The sequence below is a fragment of the Martes martes genome, assembly GCF_963455335.1.
Source record: "Martes martes genome assembly, chromosome: 14".
Taxonomy (NCBI): domain Eukaryota; kingdom Metazoa; phylum Chordata; class Mammalia; order Carnivora; family Mustelidae; genus Martes; species Martes martes.
Genome location: NC_137902.1, coordinates 18,534,796 through 18,550,620, shown reverse-complemented (window position 1 = coordinate 18,550,620; position 15,825 = coordinate 18,534,796).

Below are 15,825 nucleotides of genomic sequence, written 5' to 3'. Positions count from 1 at the left end.
TCTTTCTCTGAGCCAGCCAGGCACTCCAGTACGTGTCTCTTTCTGCTCACCAAACTGGAAATTACTGGGAGAGAGGGAGAGAGAGAGACAGACAGACAGACGAGAGAGGCAGAAATAGGATCATCCACTCAGGACATATAGCAAGTTCCTGATGGAACCAGGACTTCTTCTTTTTTTTTTTTTAAGATTTTATTTATTTATTTGACAGACAGAGATCACAAGTAGGCAGAGAGGCAGGCAAAGAGAGAGAGAGAGAGAGAGAGGAGGAGGAAGCAGGCTCCCTGCTGAGCAGAGAGCCCGATGAGGGGCTCGATCCCAGGACCCTGGGATCATGACCTGAGCCGAAGGCAGAGGCTTTAACCCACTGAGCCACCCAGGCGCCCCGGAACCAGGACTCCTGACTCTGGTCAAGTGTCCTTCTACAGTGATCCGTGTGTGCAGCTTGATTCTAGGTGCTGTGAGTAGGGGTTCCTGAATACAGGGAAATTTATAAGCTTGTTGGGGAAATGACTTGTTAGTAGGTCGGAGCAGAGCACTTCCTTCACTTAGGAATAGAAAGAAGAGTAGGGAAGATCGGATGGATCCAAAGCCCTCTGTCTGGAAACCAGAGGCAGGAATCTGAATTTTACTTTCCACTTAAAAAAGTTTAGTGACTCTAACAAGGACTAAATTGTTGCTGATTTGGTGTCATTCCTTGCTTATTGTGAATTGAAAAGTTGGCTCCTTGTAGAAAGAACTTGACGGTCCCAAGCTATCAGATAATTTCTGTGTTCTTGATTTTGTATCCAAGTGTGTGTTGTTTCTCTGGAAGGCGTGGAGGATGACTTTTGCTGAGGCCCCGTAAATGGAGACCAAGCTGTAAGCAAAAGCAAAAACCAAAAAATCCCAGTAAAAGAGGGTGGACTAATAAATAAAACACACAGAGACTAGAGAAAGGTGAACTCTATAGAGGCATTTGAAAATTGTGAAAACCCCGAAATCAGTTCTAGCCCTGTCATTATAACCACTGCACTGAGAGATGGTTGCAATATTCTCAGCCTGTTTGCACGTTAATGCCTGAAAAATGCAATAATCGAGTTTGGTGATATGAAATTTATTTAGGAGGCAGCCTATTTGCTGTGATCATTGGCTTAGGATGCTGGCACTTGGGAAAATTTTGCAAGTGGGTAAAGATGCCAGCCTTCATCCCAAATGATAGATGAGCCTTGAATGATGATATTCACTGAGCATTCTTCATTCATTGCCTTAGAGTATTTTAAAGGATGGGCTCCTATTATCTCCACTATGTGTTGAGACTTTGGACTGTTTAATTATTCCAGGCAATTTATCTCCATTCTTTTGCCCACCTTTCCTCAGTCCTACACCCCCTACCCCCTACCTGCCAACTGCTTCCTTCGGAAGATTGACACCCAGAAGATAACTGTTAGAATAAATACAACCCAAAGAAGTCTGCGTAAGACATCTCAAAGGTCATGATCTTGGCATGTCGTGGCATTGAAAAGCACAAATTTGGAAACTACTATTAGTTTTTTTAAGATAATAATTCCTATTTAGGACTTCAGTGCGAAAGATCAGAAAGTTAAGATGGTTCAGAAAGGGGTGATAAAAAAAAGGAACTAAAGCAGATAGCAGAGTAGAAATGTTCAAAGGAGATATGATAGTTGAAAGTACAGAGAAGAAGCTTGGAAACAATGTAAGACTTTGGAAAAGTTATGAAGTCTTCTAAGAAGAAAGATGAAGGTAACCTGTCATCTGAGGTGGGCAGCAGTAAGTGACGGAAAGGTAGGGTGGCTTTGGTGCAACCAGAAAGACCTGGTTCCCATCTTGGATCCCCCACATGGAACAACAGGCATGCTCCTTGGCTTCTTTGGCCCTCACATTTACCATCTGTGAGATGGGAATTATAACACTGAGTTCATGGGACTGTTTTAAAGAATGAAATTGTATATCTCGAGTGCCTTGGACAGTGTCTGGCATATCATAGGTGCTCACTAAATGGTAGTGAATAAAAATAACAGTTGTAGATAACCTTCCATTGCAAGAAAACCATGAGTTAAATAAAGCATGCTATCTTTGCATCCTGCAGTACTGTGATGTCGTCCTATCTGGAGGTGGAAAAACAGCTTTATAGAAGCTGGAATTTGTGGGATGTGTTTGGGGAGCAGCAGCATGGGTGTGATACTGAGTTATCAGTGACCATCAGATGTCAGATCAGGGAAGAGAAAAAAATTGTTCTTGAGAAGGCACCAGACAGTTGTCTTTAGCCTCTGTAGGGACTGCTAAATCTGATAACCTTAGTCCAAGCCTTGATGACTGTTGCCATAGAAACCAGCATGTGTGCACAGCAAGAGTGCATTTCTCAAAGCTTTTAGCCCATGCCAACAGAGCCTGGCTCCAGAGGTTAGAGGACTGACTGGTCTTTATCCCTGAGTATAAGTCCTGGCACCTGGCAGAGCATTGAATCAGTCCCATTTGTGAAGCCGTGGGAGTCCTGTCCTGGAGGAGAGACTGGGCCAACAAATCCTGCCATGATAGCATTCATATCTCTAAAATGGTCAACACACAACTGAAAAAAAAAAGTCAAAACATCATCGTCCCAGATCGTCCCAGGTCGTCCCAGTTGAGAAGCTCTAAGACATGATTTTCCAAAGAAAGCAAAGGGCCTGCATTGTTTTACACCATGTTGTGGCTTGCTCTGAAACATTTTCCTCCGGTCTCCTTTTTCTGGGAAATGTCCACACAGCTCAGGGAACACACAGCTCTGTTCTTGGCTCTTTGTCTTCTGCTGGAGGACCCCAGAGCCCATCGCAGTTCCTCTTAAATATGGCAAGTGGCTTTTCACGCTACGATGGTAAAAATTATATGAAATTCAGTATTTTTTTAGTCCATCCCACAAATTAAAAAAAAAAAAAGGCTAACTCTACACTAACGCAAGCTTCATTTCCCTGAATACTGAGCTTATATGCCATACTTTTTTTCAACTTGGGGAACATTTGAAAAGCCAAGCCTTTCTGTCCCTCTGACAAAGGAAGAGGAATGAGCAATGCTTTTGACCAAAGTGCTTCCTGCCCAGGTTTGACATCATGTGGGCTGGTGGTTGGCTGGGATGGCAGGGAATGGAGGCATTTAACCAATGAGAAATTGGGGCTTCAGTAAAGCACTGAATTTTTGAGAGGACTTGAAATGACTTAGCTAGTATCCTGTGGTTTGCTGGAATTTCAGTTGTGCATCCTGAGATCCAGTGAAAGTATCCTCAGTGCTAATGCACAGAAACTGACATTCACTGAGAAGCTTCTTGGCAGAGGTGTGTACAGGACTGTACACACCCCAAACTTTGAGTAATAGTTTATGTTTGACAATTTTCCTTTTCCAGTATGCTCCCCTGCCACAGAAAAACAAGCAGAATGAGTAGAGTTGAGTTATTTCTAGAAAATGCTGTTTGTAAGATCCTTCCAATTTAAGGCCCGATAATTTAATTTTCTTAAGATTCTGACCTTTGGCTTCACATGCTGGAAGCTGGCAGACGACATGCTCATTCAGTAGTTCTGGCATTGAGAAAAGGTAATTTCAGTATTTCCCTGTATAGAGAGGCCAGATAAGGTTTGGAGGAGGGTTCTCTGGGCATGTCTCTCAAGAACCTCCTTCAGCACCTGGGAGAGCACCCACAGGGCCAGGTATGAGGTGTTACCCCACCTCCACTCTCCTCCAATGCCTATTATCTTTCCAGGACAGTGGACCTTGTCCATTGCCTCTAGGACAGAGGTTCTCAAACTTTATCAGAATTTTCCCTGGGAGTGGGAAAGGCTTGTTAATGTAGAGATCCAAACCCTGCCCCCTCCACCCCCCCACCCCCTGCACCGAGGTTTTGATTCAGTCTATCTGAGGTGGGACATAGGGATCTATATTTTAACCAGCTCCCTGGGTAGTATATGGGGTCACACTTCAAGTGTTCTTGGAAGATTTTTCCCATTGAAAAAAATTCCAGGTTTCCCCATGTGGAATAATTATGTCAGAAATAAGATCAATTATTAAAAATAAGTCATCCCAACATAACTACCTTTTTTGTACCCTTTGTCACTTTGGGCTTTCACATACTCAGAAATCACCTCCTTTCCATCTCACACCCTGTAGGATGAGGCTAGGATGTGAGCTTCTTGGTTAGAGTCTAAGGGCTAGCCTCTGAGGATTTGGGAGTCCCTGGCCTCAGCTTTCATACCTGTACACAGAGGGCTAGTGATACTCTGCCCTGTTGTGGGCTTATGTGAAATGGTGTGTGCAAATGTCTGCATCTCACTGAGGGCTGCCCCAGACATGTGCTAGGCGTTTGGGCATCATCGCAGACTACCTCCTGGATCATCCTTCCTGAGTAGCTGAGGTTTCTCCCAGCCTTGTTAGATTGTGCTTGTGAATAGGTAGCAGAGGAAAGAGGAAGGAGAGGAACTAGAGTGCTTTCCAGCAGAAACGCCCAAAATGTGAAAATTTAAAAAATTGGGGTAAATAGTTTTCCCCAAGGTGTCAAACTTAAGTATTTGGAATTTATGCCCTATGAGACGAGAGTGGAGAAAAGAGAGAGAAAGGAGAGAAAGTAAGAGGACCTTAAGAAAAATAAAGGCAGCTTTTAGGAATCCGGTCTGTCTTGTTGCATCTCAGCCCGACTCAGTCCAATTCCTGTGATGGCTAAGAATGATGAATTGGATATCTCCTAGAGCCAAAAGCTAATTATGTTCGTGGGCCAGGTTTTAGAATGCTTTTTCCACTGGAGCAATGAAGCCTGATAGATGGGATGTTTCCTCAAATGGTTAATGCCATTGAACGAATGGCCCCTTGTGTCAGGTCACAGAGTCCTCATTCATCCAATTAACGTCTTCCACCGGACACCTTCTCTGTGCCAGGCTTTGTGCTGAATGCCGAGGCCTCAGGGATGAGGAGGAAGTGGCCCCAACCCTCAAGGAACTCCCGATCTAAAGGGAGAGACAGACAAATAGATGAGAACAGCATGGTCATGGCTGTGATGTGACAAAGCAGCTCTGAACTCGGGCTGCTTGTACTAAGGATCTTTGCTTGGCTCTTGAGAAGCTGTGGGACTTGAGTAAGTTACCTAACATCTCTGGGCTTTAGGACTTAATCTGTAAATTTGAGATTATAATTCTGACCATTTCATGGGGTTATTGAGAGGACTAAAGAAAGTAACGAGCTTATATCTTTGATACATTGTAACTATAATAATAATAGTAGCTGAGACTTACTACTGTAGTTATTAGTAGTATGGGTGGTCAAAGTCCTAATGGTGTGGTTGTAGGAGTAGATGTGATTGCATTAGACAGATGTTGCCCCAGGTGGACAGAACACCTCTCAGGGAGCTAATAATTTAGTGGAATGTCAGGGGAGACGATGAACTAGGTTTTTTTTGTCGCTGCTCTTGCTGCTGGTGGAGACAGCCCAAGGGAGTGCTTACCAGGGTGGAAGCAGAACAGATGCGCAACCTGACACAGCGAGGAGGTCTGGAAAGCCTTCATGCAAAACTCAGAACTCCAGCTTTTCTGGTAGCTCAGCTAGGGCAAGGATACTCAAAAATGAAGCATAAGTTAGGGTGTATTCCACACCTGCAAAGAAGTAAAAACTGCAGTTAACAAATGGGGTTGACAATGTTTGGATAAATATGGCAGCTGCTATATTGGGAAAGAAGCAGGAGGAGAGTAGGGGAAATTTCCACCAAATGGTATTCCCAACAAGGAGGGGCCTTAAGTTACAGAACTCACCCGCACAGTGGGGGAGAGGTGGTGTTGTTTGTTGTTGGCGTCATTTTTTCTTGTTCATTCAGTGATTCGTTCAACTATTTAACAAATATTTTAGAATTCACACATTTCACAGGTATTAATTGAACATCTACTATGTGCTAAACACTTATCTTGCCCAAGGTCACACAGCTACTAGGAGGGTCTCAGGACTGAGAGATGTTGCAGCTTCAGCCACTAGAGGGTCCTTGGTACAAATTGCTCCTTGGGATAAAGTTCATCAACCCTGGAGAGGGTCTACTTTTTGGGGCTTCTCCCCATTTATTCACTAATTCAATTCACTGGTTTACTGATTGAGTCATTTGTTCATCCATTCAGCAGATCATATTAGAATTTATTCAATCCAGAAATGCCGAGTACCTACAAATGGCAAGGTGTCCACTATGTGCTGCCTGCTGGAGTGAGAGACCCCCCACATAAAAGCAGGGGAGCACTGGGGTAGTTCAATTATAAGGTGACTTCCTTGACATGGGTGAGTGGGTGAGTGAGAGCCCTGGGATTTTCACGTCATTTTGCTGTAGCTTGGGGCTTTATGTTTAGCTGGTGGTCACTTGAGATAGTTCAAGTCAAGAGCATTATTACTTCTCTATCCCATCTAGTGTCTGGACTTGAGGTTTTCCTCCAGCTAATGTAGGAATAGACAGTGAGTGCTTGGGTGGATTGTCTGCACAGTAGTCACCATTCCAACCCTCCTTGGATGCACAAGCCGTTGACCAAGAGCACGTGATGGACTTGTTTTGCCAGTTTCCAGCCTGGTCTGTAAGAGACCTGGCAGCTTCTGCGTTGGCTCCTTGGAAGCCACACAGAGGAGTCTGACTACTCAGGAGGGTGAGGCTATGAAGAAAGAGAGAGAGAGAGAGAAAGTCAGCTGACCCTGTGGCCTTCCAGCCTTCCCCAGATTAAGTGCCAGACATGTGGGTGAAGCCACTTTGATTCTCTGGCCCAAAAGAGCCAGCCAGCTGGACAAACCATCCATGCTGAGCCTTGTCCAAGTTGCAAATCAGGAGCGAATAAATGACTGTTGTTTGACATCACTAGCTTTTGGGAAGGTATGTTACTCAGCAATAGGTAATGAAGGCAAGTACTGAGTATTACCCTATTTCCCTCTCATGACAGCCTTGGAGGACCCAGCCCCACTGGTGAATTTACCCTATTATATATAACCTTGCCTAACATCCAGAAAATGAAGGACTTTATAGGTGAGGAGACAAATACAGGGAGGCGAGGTGACTTGCCTTAGGTCACATATCGAGCCATGGTGGAGGTGGATTCCAAACTCAGGTAGTCTGGCTCCAGGGTCCATGCTTGAACTAACCACTGTGCTCTACTACCCGGATTCTCCCAGCTCCTTTGGATGTGACTGCACTTTCTCTGTCCCGACTTAGAGGCTGAGAGCTTAGTACCATGGTCCTGGGTTTGACTGTATGTGGATTCGTTAGTTTTGCCTGAACCAAGTCTATATTTTGCTCACTCTGGCCAGCCATCCCATAGGGATTGTGTCTTAAGACAGGGGAGGAACAGGCATGAGTGAGTGTCTCCTGGGAACAAACCCCACCACTGGGCCGACCATTCAGAAATAGTGCCTGGCGGGACGTAACCTTCTTACCCTCGAAGGGCTGTGTGCTTCAGATCCCTTTCTAGGTGTGAGGGAAGCCATATCTCATCTCCATCTATGGGCGTCTCCTGAGACCCACTTGACCATGTAGGGAATTTGCAAGGTCACCAGGCATTGTTTTTCATGGATTTGGATATTGGGTGCTCAGCCTGGCACGGACCATCCCGGAGGTATTGCCTTGTATCCTCCTGCTCCTACAAGGCAGGCTGGGAAGCAGCTGCAGCATTTGGTTGATGACAAAAGGAACCACCAGACATTGAACGTCCCCATGTGCTCAACATCTCCTATCCCCCAGCTGCTGCTCAAGAGAAGCCCCGTGAAAGCCACCATCTGATGGGGGCTGTCAATGAGAAGGCTGTGGACATCCCCTAGGGTTCTCACTGTGCTCGTGCTTGTTCATTAATTCAGTCCTTCACCCCACACATCAAGTGCCCATCTGTGCCGGGGACATGGTGGTGAACGAGCTAGAAAGACAACGGCTTCTGCTCCCAAGGAGCTCACGTAGCTTTCCCAAATGAAGGGGTGGGAAGAAAGACACCCCCTCACTGTTTACTCTGACCCTCAAAATAGGCAAGGCAACAGATCCCGCTCTTGCAGGAATCCACTATTTACCTGTAACAAGTGATTTATTCAGTAGTTTGTCAGTGAGCATCTGCTCCTTCACTTTGCAGGCACACACAGAAATACGTGCCCTGTGCCAAGATCCAGGTCCCCTTGCTGTCCCAGATCTGGGATAAACAGGCTCCGAGAAAAAGCAACCAAGTTTTTCTCCAGCAGGTGGAGTTCCAGAAAGTTAGAGAGAAAGTTCTAAGCTACAGGGAGCCAGTGGATCTGAGCCAAAAAATCTGAGCTTGGTAGAGAGAAGCCAGTAAATTGACTTTGTTCATTTAGTTTCTATTTGGCGTTTGGAACCATACATGAGTGTGTTGGTGAAACCAGAGTAGTAGTAGTAATAAACTTAAACTGTTCAAGTTCCTGAGGCTTTAGGACCAGACGAGCGAGCAGGACATTGCCCTGTGGAAGCATTGAGTGGTGAGCCAAAGAAGTGGCAGATGAAAGATGTGATGGTCCCCACCGTGAGAGCCACAGCAGGTCATAGCAGGCTGGGGCACCTGTGTAAGGTGGCATTGGGGGTTTTTGAGTTGGTGGGAACCTACTGAGATTCAGAGGATGGGTCGTTCTCAAAGAGGGGCAGGGCAAGCAGGGAAAGGTAATTTGGGTGAGTGATCGTGTGATTATGTGACAAGGAAGTAGAGAAAGAGGAGTGGAGCCTGGCTGGAATGGAGGTCCCTGGGAAGTCATGTGTCCTCCGGGAGTGTGGAGGGGAAGAGGTCTTCAGAGGTTAGATAGCGTTACCTTCTCCCTTGACACTGGGGTAGAGTGAGGGGTTGCCCAAGGTGGGGGAACCTGGATGGGGGCTGGAGTCCCAGTGTCCTCAGGGGTGGGGTGCTAGTGAACATTTGGAGCCAGCCTGGGGTGGGCAGGCCTTGGAGAGCAGACTGAGGCTTTTGGACTGTATCCTGGAAACAACAGGAAGCGACGAAGGTTTCTGATCAGGGACTCATGTTCTGATATTGATATTTTATTAAGAATAATGGGCCAGGCAGTGTTGAAAATTCCCCATTAGACCTTCTCTGCTTCCAGCCTACTGCATGGTTACCCTGTCGTGTGGGGGTTCCTTTTCTTTCTCCTTCCTTGTTGCCAAGCAGTGTCAATCTCTCTCTTCCTCTCCCCTTCTCCAGGATTTCTCCCAGAAGTCAAGTTTCCCACTCCTTTCTTATGCAGAGTAATTTCTTCACCACCCTGTGTCTGAGGCTTGCTCTGGGAGTCTTTTTTTTTTTTTTTTTCTTAATTTCTTTTCAGCGTAACAGAATTCATTGTTTTTGCACCACACCCAGTGCTCCATGCAATGTGTGCCCTCCATGATACCCACCACCTGGCTCCCCCAACCTCCCACCCCCTGTCCCTTCAAAACCCTCAGGCTGTTTTTCAGACTCCGTAGTCTCCCATGGTTCATCTCCCCCTCCAATTTCCCTCAACTCCCTTCTCTTCTCCATCTCCCTATGTCCTCCATGTTTTTTGTTATGCTCTGCAAATAAGTGAAACCATATGATAATTGACTCTCTCTGCTTGACTTATTTCACTCAGCATAATCTCTTCCAGTCCCGTCCATGTTGCTACAAAAGTTGGGTATTCATCCTTTCTGATGGAGGCATAATACTCCATAGTGTATATGGACCACATCTTCCTTATCCATTCATCCGTTGAAGGGCATCTTGGTTCTTTCCACAGTTTGGTGACCGTGGCCATTGCTGCTATAAACATTGGGGTACAGATGGCCCTTCTTTTCACAACATCTCTATCTTTGGGGTAAATACCCAGTAGTGCAATTGCAGGGTCATAGGGAAGTTCTATTTTTAATTTCTTAAGGAATTGCCACACTGTTCTCCAAAGTGGCTGCACCAACTCGCATTCCCACCAACAGTGTAAGAGGGTTCCCCTTTCTCCACATCCTCTCCAACACACGTTGTTTCCTGTCTTGCTAATTTTGGCCATTCTAACTGGTGTAAGGTGGTATATCACTGTGGTTTTAATTTGAATCTCCCTGATGGCTAGTGATGATGAACATTTTTTCATGTTTCTGATAGCCATTTGTATGTCTTCATTGGAGAAGTGTCTGTTCATATCTTCTGCCCATTTTTTTTTAACATGATTATCTGTTTTGTGTGTGTTGAGTTTGCGAAGTTCTTTATAGATCCTGGATATCAACCTTTTGTCTGTACTGTCATTTGAAAATATCTTCTCCCATTCCATGGGTTGCCTCTTTGTTTTGTTGACTGTTTCCTTCACTGTGCAGAAGCTTTTGATCTTGATGAAGTCCCAAAAGTTTATTTTCGCTTTAGTTTCCTTTGCCTTTGGAGACATATCTTGAAAGAAGTTGTTGTGGCTGATGTCAAGAGGTTACTGCCTATGTTCTTCTCCAGGATTCTGATGGATTCCTGTCTCACGTTGAGGTCTTTTATCCATTTTGAGTTTATCTTTGTGTACAGTGTAAGAGAATGGTCGAGTTTCACTCTTCTACGTATACCTGTCCAATTTTCCCAGCACCATTTATTGAAGAGACTGTCTTTTTTCCACTGTGTATTTTTTCCTGCTTTGTTGAAGATTATTTGACCATAGAGTTGAGGGTCCATATCTGGGCTCTCTACTCTGTTCCACTGGTCTATGTGTCTGTTTTTATGCCAGAACCATGCTGTCTTGGTGATCACAGCTTTGTAGTAAAGCTTGAAATCAGGTAACGTGATGCCGCCAGTTTTATTTTTGTTTTTCATTTCCTTAGCGATTCGGGGTCTCTTCTGATTCCATACAAATTTTAGGATTATTTGCTCCAGCTCTTTGAAAAATACCGGTGGAATTTTGATCAGAATGGCATTAAAAGTATAGATTGCTCTAGGCAGTATAGACATTTTGACAATGTTTATTCTTCCGATCCAAGAGCATGGAATGGTCTTCCATCTTTTTGTGTCTCCTTCAATTTCTTTCATGAGTGTTCTGTAGTTCCTCGAGTACAAATCCTTTACCTCTTTGGTTAGGTTTATTCCCAGGTATCTTATGGTTCTTGGTGCTATAGTAAATGGAATCGATTCTCTAATTTCCCTTTGCTCTGGGAGTCTTACCTTGACCTCCAGCAGTTTCACAAGAAATGTCTTCAGAGTACACGCAGCGTTGGCTCCAAAGAGGTCTTGGTGAATGGAACAGTCCATCTTTCTCTGCATATTATATGTACTACCAAACAGTATGCCTGAACTCTTATATTATTTGTAAAATCTCTAATTAGAAAAATGACTCCTGCCCCAGGACTGGTTTGCCTTCATTATTTACCCAAGGGAAGATCCAGCCTATAATTTTGCCTGTGGCTTTTACACTTACAAATCTGTGCCCACAGAAATCAGAAACAACTTGACGGTGGAAGGGAAACCACCGTGGGTATAAATGCAAAACCTCATTGTCAGGCTCCATGATGCTTATTAAATGGTGGGGTGGATGTTGGCATGGCTTGGGGTGCAAATTGGCTGATAACATAAGAATGTGGACTAACGTGGAGGAGGGAGCTGAGTTTGGCAGGTGTGAGTGTGTGTGTGTGTGTGTGTGTGTGTGTGCGCGTGTGGGTGCACATGTCTGCCAGGATTTCCAGTCAAAAAGTGACTTCAAGAGCCAAGAAGAGCTCGAATCTTGCTTAGTAATCAGAAGACAAACATCCTTACAGGGAAGTCCTGGTCTTGTCTCCTCTCTGTCTCTACTGGAAAGAACATTGATTCTGGCAAAATTTTGCTCAATTTGAAGAAGTATTAGTTCAATAACCTACCTCCAAGATTCCTGCCAAAGCCAAGTTGTTGAGTTTCACTGCTATTTAATGGAGTTTCAAGATAGTTTTTTTTTTTTTTTAAAGATTTGCCTGTATTGGTAATGAGGAAGGCTTGCTTATTTCTCCTCTGTATTTATTTATTTTATTTTTTTGTGCATAGACACTGATTATAAAAGATAGCCCTGAGGTTGATAAAAACCAGCCTTCCTCAGCCTTCCTTCAGCCCACTCAGAGAGTTGCCCTTATTTCCAATTATCCAACTCACTGGCTGCTAAAGTATTGGTCTTTCAGTGCTACAGACAAGAGGAATTCGTTACAGAGGCAAATTGCTCTGTTGTGTTCCTCTCCTGAGCCGTAATTCACGGGGAGGGGTGTCCGGCATCGTTCTCAGATCCTTATTCAAAATGCAAGTGTGTGTGGAAGTTCTCTCCCGCCTCTGGTTCCCCATCTATCACCCAACCTGGAGCCAGCGGGAACACTCTCTCCATAATCTCTCTTTGGCCCAGGTCCCTTCACGTTTTGATGAACCACCACCACTTCTCATTACCCAGCGTTCCAAAGTACATGGTGCCCCAAATGCCTTTAGAGCCGGGAACAGCTTGTGGGATGCTGTGCTCCGTGGGATCAGAACACTGAAAGGTGACCGTGAGTATCTGGAAGAGGAGTGTTTTTGCTGTCACTCAGATCTGAGTTTGAGTCCCGCCTCTGCAACTTGTTGATTCTCTTGAATCTCTGTTTTCTCATCTGCGAAAGGGGAATGATATTTCTCCTAGAGGGGATATAAAGGCTGTCTGAAATAGCATAGAAATCATGCCACTTGGTGTCTGGTACCTGGAAGGCCTTCAACCGGCTTCCTTTCTTGATTTAGTTGGATTTTGCTCAATTCCTTCCTACTTATTGAGTGTCTACTCTATGCCAGACGCCGAGGGGATCCCGGGGTTACAGCAACAGGTAAGATGGCCCCTGCTCGCTGGAGACTTGTGGCCCTTATAAAACACAACAGTGCTCCATAAAACTGCAGCAAACTTCTACCTCTCCTGACTAGGTGAGCCCGGTGGGGAGCCTGATTGCTGGAGAAATAAGGTACGGTTTAAAAACCGATTTAACTTCCTCTCTATTCAGTGCTTTATGGTCTGGTTTTGTCATCGTCTTGCTGTGAGCACTGGGGCAAGCCGCTTTCCCATATACACCGTCCAGACTCTTGGGGCGGGGGCATGTCTCAGAGTTTCGTAAGGCATAAAAGATAATGATCACAGGGGCCCAGTCACCCCAAATACTGAATTGTTAATCTAAACTGATGATTTTGATTAAAAAAAAAAAGTTTTAGGTCTAGAATTTTCTGCAGACGTTGAGCCTTTGGAATCTGTGAATAGTGGCATCATACCTTCTCTTACATGATGCAGTATGTCAGGCTCTAGGTTATGTTGGTGCAAGATGGGTTAGCTCCTGAGTGTGCATCTTTTGACCTGGAAGACGGAAGAGAAGACAGGTCTAGGAGGGAACTTCTAGCTCTAGGAATCCAACAGCCCAGACATTTCACAATCTTCCATTTGCTCTGTTCATGTTGGATGCCGAGCTGGAGGTTGGAGTGTGTGAACGGGGTTGGGAGGGTGTCTGGGATGGGTGTGGGCATGTGTGTGTGACTCAGTAGGAGGGAGAGTGGTCTGAGTGTAAATGGGAAGGGTGTTGGGTGCCAGGGGTCTTGTTCCTGCTCTGTGTTTGCAGAGCAAACTCACTCTTTGAACTTGGACTTCAAGTTTATTTGGGGGCGGGGTGTACTGCTGACGAAGATTATTGAGTGAAGGTCTATGATGTGCCAGGCGTTATTCTAGGTACCTGTGTGCAGTGGTGAATGAAACAGGGCCTCAGCCCTCATGGAGATGTCTGATGGGGGTGCTGAAGCCCCCCCTGCGATTCTGTTATCCTCTGGTTTGTTTTTACTTTCTAGTATTGTTCCTATCTGTGACACTGTAACCATATTGCCTGGGGTTCCCCAGAGGGCAGATCAAAGTAACCAGAGCAGATACAGGGAATTTATGTAGTCATATAAGAACTGAGAGATTGCAAAGGAAAGAAGGAAATGACCAATTTGTAAAGGGTTCGACTGTTCAGCCACATAAGAGAGAAGAGATAAGCCCGTGCAGGAGAACAGATGAGCAATGCCTTCTAATACTGTGTCATTACAGAGATTCCTTGAAAATAGGCAAGTACAAACATAATTTAGGCAAAGTTATCTTCCGCATACTGGCTTGATGTTGTTGCTTTTTAAATGGACTGTTGTGAATAGCTAAGAAAGGGGGCCAGGAACTGATACTAGTATCCAAGCTGCTTGGAGGAAGCTTTGCTACTGTCAGTGGTACTGGTTCCTTGAGCCTTTTGCTTGATTTTGGTATTAACTTGCTGTGGGAACTTGAACCTGTCCCCATGAATGGCCCCTGGAGTCTTGGAGTCAGAAAGCCCAGAGCTGGTGGTGGTATGAAAGATGGGTCAGCTAGCCATGCAAGGTATGAAAAGTAGACACAAGCTTTCCTTAATGAAATATACAAGCATTTTTGTCAGTTGTGGGGGTGGGGCGGGGGGTGTTGGGGTTGGGGGGGTGAGGTTCTCTTTCAAAAGGAAGTGCAGCCTTAACCAGCTTGAGTCATGGATTTCCTAAAATTAGCATTTAGTTTGCAATGGTCTCTAGGGTGTGGGGGCCCAGGTAGCCAGGGGGGGGCCACTCCTTACTCCTCCTCCTCCTGTCCATCTTCTTTCCTGTCCCGCTTTTCCTCCTCCTTGCCCCAACCCCACCTTCTCCTTCCCCTCTCCTACTCTTCGAAAGAAGCTCAGTGCTTTCTCCTGGCTGCTGACATGTGTTTACATGTCTCCCAGAGGTCCCCACATGGATCTGGTCTCAGCTGCGCAGACCGGAAGCCTGTTCATGAACACACCCTTCATTAGCTTTGTTCCCTTCCTTGACTCCTTTCCCTTCTCCTCTTCTGGGGCTTCCTGAAATTTCTTTCCAATAAAGTCCTTGTTCCCAAATCCTTGTCTTGGGCTCTGCTGTTGGGGGGAAACTAAGCTTAAACCCACAGGGACTTACACAGAGGACAGCGTGCCGTTCCCACTCTTCTGTACCCTCTTTCCATCATTAAAACATATCGTGATGGCCATTCCGTGCTGGTATGTCTGGAGTTTCAGTGTAGGGCACGCACACACTCAACCTCTGCAGAATTTTACATTTAATTTTCTAAACCAAGTCCGGCGTAGAACAGAACTCTGTGATTGTGGTTGTTTCTTGAATTACAAATACTTGTGGCACTGAGCTAGAGCGTGAAAAATTTGGCCTCTGGATGAACCAGGCCTGGATTCAGGTTCAGTTGTCTCATCCCAGCTGTGTGGCCCCAGACCAGTCACTTAAGTTCCCTGAGCCCCACTTTCTTCTCTGTAGAAAACTGGCCTACTTCACAGCACACGAAACACCCTAAGACCATGGCTACAAAAACACCAGGTTCGTGATTATTGCTCAGTAATTGTGGTCTCCATCCCGACTTCCAACCCCAGCCCTCACGGGGTTCCCAACGTGATGTAGCATCTGTCACCTTGCTCTCTAGTTGGTGGATCTATGTGGGCTGTTGCAGGATGTAGAAGAGGGTGGGTGGTGGGATTAGGTTCAATGGGAAGCATCGAGCAAGATGATCCAGAGAAGGCGACATATGAGCTGGGTCTTAAAGAGTGACTAGGATTTCACTGAGACAGGGCAGAAGGAAGACAGACACTGTGCGCATTGTCCTGGGTAATTACAGCTCACCCGGCCAGAGGTGAAAGGGGCTCAGCGAGTCCCCACTTCTGGGATCAGCTGCGGGAGGCAGGGCATTTTGCCTGCATTACCTGCCTGAGCACTAATCCCCCACGTTCCTCAAACGGTTCAGAACCCATACTGGCCTTCGTGTCTCAGACAGGACGGACCCCTCAGTCCATGGACGGATCCTGAAGGAGTTGGACAGTGACGGACCCTTGTCCCTTCAATGCCTGAGATCTGCAGAGAACATGGGGTCTCCTGTTTTAGC